The 6,037-nt window shown below is 42.3% G+C and overlaps 1 long non-coding RNA gene across 1 annotated transcript; it reads left to right on the top strand.

Annotated features, from left to right (window-relative positions):
• The first annotated feature begins 539 nt into the window (after positions 1-539).
• LOC118418064 lies at positions 540-4,906 on the top strand. Its single transcript, XR_004831431.1, has 3 exons — positions 540-1,925; positions 4,306-4,432; positions 4,588-4,906. It is a non-coding gene; the product is annotated as an uncharacterized LOC118418064 (long non-coding RNA).
• The last annotated feature ends 1,131 nt before the right edge of the window (positions 4,907-6,037 follow it).

Genomic DNA, 6,037 nt, shown 5'->3' with positions numbered 1-6,037 from the left:
AAACCGGGGCCCTGGAAACGAAAAATAAAAATGTATACGTAAAAATGTACACAACTTGGGCCCACGACTATTCTCTTTACGTCTCGTGTATCTTCTGTATCATACTCTTTGTTCCGAAAGTTGTCCGGCCGGGCCCCGGTTTGGAAATGTGCCGTTAGACCGGAAGGTACCGTGCTGGCGCGCTATGGCCGACTTTTAAATACGTCGCAGAGAAAGCGCGGCGAGGCAGCACCTTAATGACCAGTAATAGTAACCACCTGTATCGTCCCGCAGGTGTACTGTTTGTGGCACCAAGATAGCTGCAAGATCTGTCCCCGGAGGACGGTCCTACCTATGCACCTTCAAACCCTGCTTCAACCGAGAAGGTAGCAAATCCCGAGGAGGAGCTTTCGGTCGAGGACGAGCTTTCGGTCGAGGACGAGCGCCGCTGTGCATCTTCGGCGTCTTCTACGATCAGCGAAGACTCTGCAGATTCAGCCATGTCTTCCCAGGCACGCTGTGGAAAGATGTAGGGAGACTATTGCGCCCCGTCACGTAAATCCGAGTCCTCGTATGAGGATGTCCAAAATTTAGAGGCACTCTTGAGCCAATAAACCTTCACGCTGCTACCTATAGTTCTACAATATAAACATGAGTTTAAGGAACCCGATGGATTCTTTGTTACTTTTATTGTATTGCTGACAACCAAAATTTTGAACCAGTCAGAGAATATCCAGTTATTCTAATGGAGTCATTATCCAAGTCATTATGAATGGCCCAACGACGAGTTGACGATAGCTTCCGCTGTTTTGAATTACTGCAAGACATAATTAAATAGCATATGTGGAAAATTGCAAACCGGCAAATCAATCTACAGATCTCAGTATGCCAACCAGGGACAACACCACCGTCGGGAACACTAAGCGCACAAACAGTCCACCAGTTCTTATCAGACGTGCAACTGCAAAGAAGTGGTACCGGTGTGCCGCTGATGCTGCGACGTCTAAACAACTCGGCTGGGTGGGTGGAACAGGGCCCTTCATACGTTCGACATGTCGGCCCCTACAGCCTTCGGGCGCGACCCAGGAGCAACAGATAAAAGAAAGTGCTGAGATTCATCATCAGGTGCGACACGCCCTCAAGCACTTGGAACCAAATCTGAATAAAAGATGTGCAGCCAAAGTTGCAAACTCAATTGGGAGATGGAGAAATTGCTCCATACTGTTGACACAGACCTAGGTGTAAGGTAAGGAATTGGGTACCACCTCACCACAAGCCAGATCACACTGCCGACATACAGAGGCTTCGTGTTCAATATCAACAGGCCAATGTGTTGGATTTTACACCAGGCATGGAGTACAGATCTTTTTCTGGTATGTATAGAAACCCAATGTCCAAACTGAATACAGATAAGATGCTAGACTGGATGCGAGATAAACTGAAATATTATTTTATACAATGGCTGTATTACGGAATGGACAAGCGAAAATATACGTGCAAGCACATAGTTGGTTGACGTTTCATCAAGAACTCCAGGGGAAGTAGCACTGAACCCTCCAAAGACACAGGAGGTTGGCGTTTCATCAAGAACCACATGGGAAGTAGCACTGAACCATCCAAAGACACAGGAGGTTGGCGTTTCATCAGGCTGTACACGCCACTGTGAAAGAACACTGCCCATGGAAACACTACCAGTGTCTTGGCTGTGAGCAGGTGACACTGTACAGGCAGGAGCATGCCAGGGAATCTATGCCAGGAGGGACCATTTTTTAAACCTCAAACTTATGCCTTATGCATTCTGCCATTTAGCAACCGTCACTGATGGAGAGTTTAGCACACTAAGGACACAGGGTGACCTCCGTCCTCTCCACCTGTGACAGCTCATTCACGACGCCAAGGAATGTATGTCCAATGACACACTTTGAAGAAAATGCTGCAGAATGATGGTAAGTTTGACAACCTTATTTCATTCCTTAACTTAAAGAAAAAAATATTTTGGAATGCTATCATGCATTTATAGCGCCAAAGTGTCGGGCGGAAACGTTGGCATGCAAGCGCAGGACATGTGGGGTTTACGCGGGAAAAGGCACAGGCCGTTGAACTTGGCCTGGTTGTCGCAAATTTGCTAAAAATGACTCTGTTGACAATTTTCCTACATGCTGTCAGATGGCATGCATTGGCAGGCTAAAACTAAAAGATAGTGCAAATCTTAGCTGGTCATCAAATGCATTGTAAAGTACACAGTTCGATTGACGAGTTGGACGAGAAAGTAGGCCATGCAAGGAGTAATGTATTTTTATCTTCACTCTGTAAATTTTGGGTGCAGTCACTCAGCGCTCGCTCGTGGCTTACCCCTTCCGGGCAATAACAAAATAAAAGCTGCTAGGATTTCAGAGTTCCAAACACGCATTTGGTCTATAGAGATATGAATGAACACCTTTAGTGCACGTTTCTAACCAACAGTGCTAAGTACAGGTAGCATATGTAAACATGCAACAATGGTAACAATCATATACAGTTGTTTTTGCAGATAAACGTCTGGTCTAGTCCTTTACTGTAACATGCGACTTTAGCTCCCCTCGTGGTACCTGCATGGATGTAGCTATATAGCTAGCTGTAAATCTGCACTTTGCTCTTAGTATGTGTTTCTTATCAAGCCTTCCAATTCCTATGTGACCGTTCAGCGAAGGGCACAACTCGCCGTACGTACAAATTGTCCATAGGTTTTTTTTTTTTGAGCGGTACATATGAAAGTGCGATTGAAAAGATTCAGGTGCAATAAACGCGTTGAGATAATAGACTTCAGAGTCTATGACAGGATGCTTAGTGGGGAGGGAAGTAATTTGCTTGTTCAGCTATGACGGTTCACACGATGTTAAGAATCCGGCACCCAAGGTGTGACCACCAACAAAATTGACAGCACATGCATGTGTAAGGATGAGTTAACGTAAATCATCTGTGCACGGATTGAGCCGAGAGACACGTCTTTCGGCAAACAAAGGGTAAAGGTTATTCCCTTTCTTTTCCAAAGAAAGAAAGCCAATAACACCGACATGTAAAACCTACAGCGTGACGTAAACGAACTGACCACTGAACAATACTCTACAAAACGGCAAAGGGTTACGTTATCTCTGTAGTGAAAGTTGAAGGAGGAGAAATGGGGTTGTTGTGTGTTGAAAGTGAGGCAGCGAGTTTGCGAATGACCCCGCCCCCTACTATCCAAGCAGATGTTGGGCTACGGCTGCCTTTTTTTTTACTCTTTTTTTTTTATTCGCCTTTATCTGGATTTCTATTTTTCATGTTTCTTGAAGTTCGCCAGCCAAGCTTCAATACACATGACAAAATAGAAAGCCCGATAAAAAGCCCCCCCCCCCCCAAAAAAAAACAGCATTTTGAAAAAGCCGGAGCCTAACTAACCTCTGCTTGGAGATTAGTAGCTACCCGCAAGGAGGCCAGAATGAGCTAGGGATTTATAGCGCCAAAGTGTCGGGCGGAAACGTTGGCATGCAAGCGCAGGACATGTGGGGTTTACGCGGGAAAAGGCACAGGCCGTTGAACTTGGCCTGGTTGTCGCAATTTTGCTAAAAATGACTCTATTGACAATTTTCCTACATGCTGTCAGATGGCATGCATTGGCAGGCTAAAACTAAAAGATAGTGCAAATCTTAGCTGGTCATAAAATGCATTGTAAAGTACACAGTTCGATTGACGAGTTGGACGAGAAAGTAGGCCATGCAAAATAACAAAATAAAAGCTGCTAGGATTTACGTTCGTGACCAATTTCGACTCATTCAATGGAAAAATCAGTTTTTTTTGCGCGAAAACCAGACACCTGTTACACTGTTTTCTGATAGCATGCTCATGTGGTATAACCAATATCAAATACAAGTTGATTGTAAATGTTAATTTGATGTTGCATCGCAATTATGACATTGCATTATTTCAATAAGTACCTACCTACATACCTAATCCCTTGACCTCAAAATCACGAAGACCGTCAAACTTGACGCTATAAGTACGTTTTTTGCGTGGCTTGCAAGTCACTCTCTTTTCCTTTTTTGTGTGTGTCTGCTTCGTGATGCCCGTATTTTTTGTAAATTCCATAGTTGAAATATACATGTTTGTTTTAACATCGGGATTGCTAGGGAGGCTGGTCTCGATGCGATAAACATAGCAGAAGTGCAGAAGGGTGTACTTCCGGAATATCAAAGGCGAACATGTTTGAGTTTGGAAGTTTTACTTGACTAATCTATCAGACCTCTTCAAAGTCTTCAGATTTATTTGTATTTGCACATTTGTGATGCTACCATCCGTTTATACCTACAGGCAAGCAATGGCGACAAATGCGGTTAGGTTCATTTCCGGCCCAGGCCAAATGGTTGAGTGCCCATATGATAGGAATCACATCGTCAAGGGTGAACGTTTCATCAGGCACATCCTGAAGTGCAGGAGGGTACGTCAGTAACATTTACAGATATCTGGCATGTTTTTTGGTTGATTAATCAATCAAATGAACTTGGTTGTAACATTAACAATATATTATATGAAAACTTCGTTATATGCTAATGCCAGTTTTGCTGAAAACATTTTTTGATATCGCATTTATAGAACTACAATGGACCACCATTGGTTGCTTGCAGTCACAGTGCTGCACACCTAATGCCCCCCAGTGAGATTGATACCCACGAGGCCACTTGTCCATATGGTATGTACTTTTAGTAGGTGAAATTCCACTGTAGGCATCTGTGTACTGTACAGTACCCCCTGCCCCGCGCACATTGACATGGGTACATTACTGACTATTACTTATCATACTGTCACAGTTGTTGTGTAGTGTTGGAACGTAGAAGAAGCTAATGTTATTTATGACGGTGAAAACATAGGTTGGAGTCCAGTTTTGTTAGCTTTGGTCCGCTCCCTAGGGTCGGTTCCGTTGGGGAAAAACACTATAATTTACTTGTAAGGCCATACCAATTTAATTTGTTGGTTCTCGGATTTTTTCAGAAAAAAGTTGGAGCGACAGGGCGAAAAAAAAAAAAAAAAAAAAACTGCAACAAGTCTGGATTCAGGTCCAGAGTTTCAGGTTGGTAATTCCAGACCTGAAACCATGGTATATGTGTGGCAGAATACTTATCCAGTTACAATTACATGAAAAATTTGCATGTAAGCATACATTTTATATTTGATTTCAACAATACAAATGCAAAATAATGTGCAGTATTACAGAAGTACACACAGTAATAAAGCTTAACAGTTGTAATAAATCATCATAGTAAATCATTAACAACATTAAAAAACTTTTTAAAAGGTTGAAAAACTTTTTCAGCATAGTATAATGTCTAATGTATGTTAGCAACAACAACAAGAAAATGACTTCATTTCACCCAAAAAAATAAGAGTGCCTGAAACATCTGATTCATTGTTCTCTTTGTGAAAGCTGCAGTTTAAGCAATAAACGCTAGAGGCGTGCTCATTTGCATGAAATTGCATCTCATTTACATACTTGTGACTGGCTACATGGCGGCCATTTTGGTTTGCCGAATCGTCAATTTTCAGCACAAATTTCACGATCTATTGGTGGTTTTCGATGATTTACAACACAAAGGAAAACATAAGCAGGTGATAGTTGTTTTTGCATGTCCAGTACTTGTTTCAGAAGTTTTGTTTAACTGAGCCGAAGTTTGTCCAGCAACTTGTAGGTAAAGGGACCATGTAACTCTCACGAACATGCAAATGAGTTCTCATGAACATGCAAATAACCTCATGGATTTTTTTTTTTTTTTAAATTGGGAAAAATAGAAGCGGCGATTCCGAGAACCAACAAATTAAATTGGTATGGCCTAAACAAGCTTCTTCAACGTTCCAGTATCATACAGTTTGAATCACTCTGTGGCTTTACTGGAAAATCAGTGATTCTTAATAGTGTCTGTCTGTTTTTTTGTTCTAATGTGGGAGTTGTAATCCATATAAACAAATCCAAATGGCCTTTTCACAAGGTTAAGCATGGCACCTAAAGTACGGAGCTGATCAGAGGAATATTGATGTACAAAGAAAAGTA

Source organism: Branchiostoma floridae, chromosome 6, assembly GCF_000003815.2.
Source record: "Branchiostoma floridae strain S238N-H82 chromosome 6, Bfl_VNyyK, whole genome shotgun sequence".
Taxonomy (NCBI): domain Eukaryota; kingdom Metazoa; phylum Chordata; class Leptocardii; order Amphioxiformes; family Branchiostomatidae; genus Branchiostoma; species Branchiostoma floridae.
The sequence above is the reverse complement of the archived record's forward strand: the minus strand, read 5'-3'. Positions and strand labels throughout refer to the sequence as shown.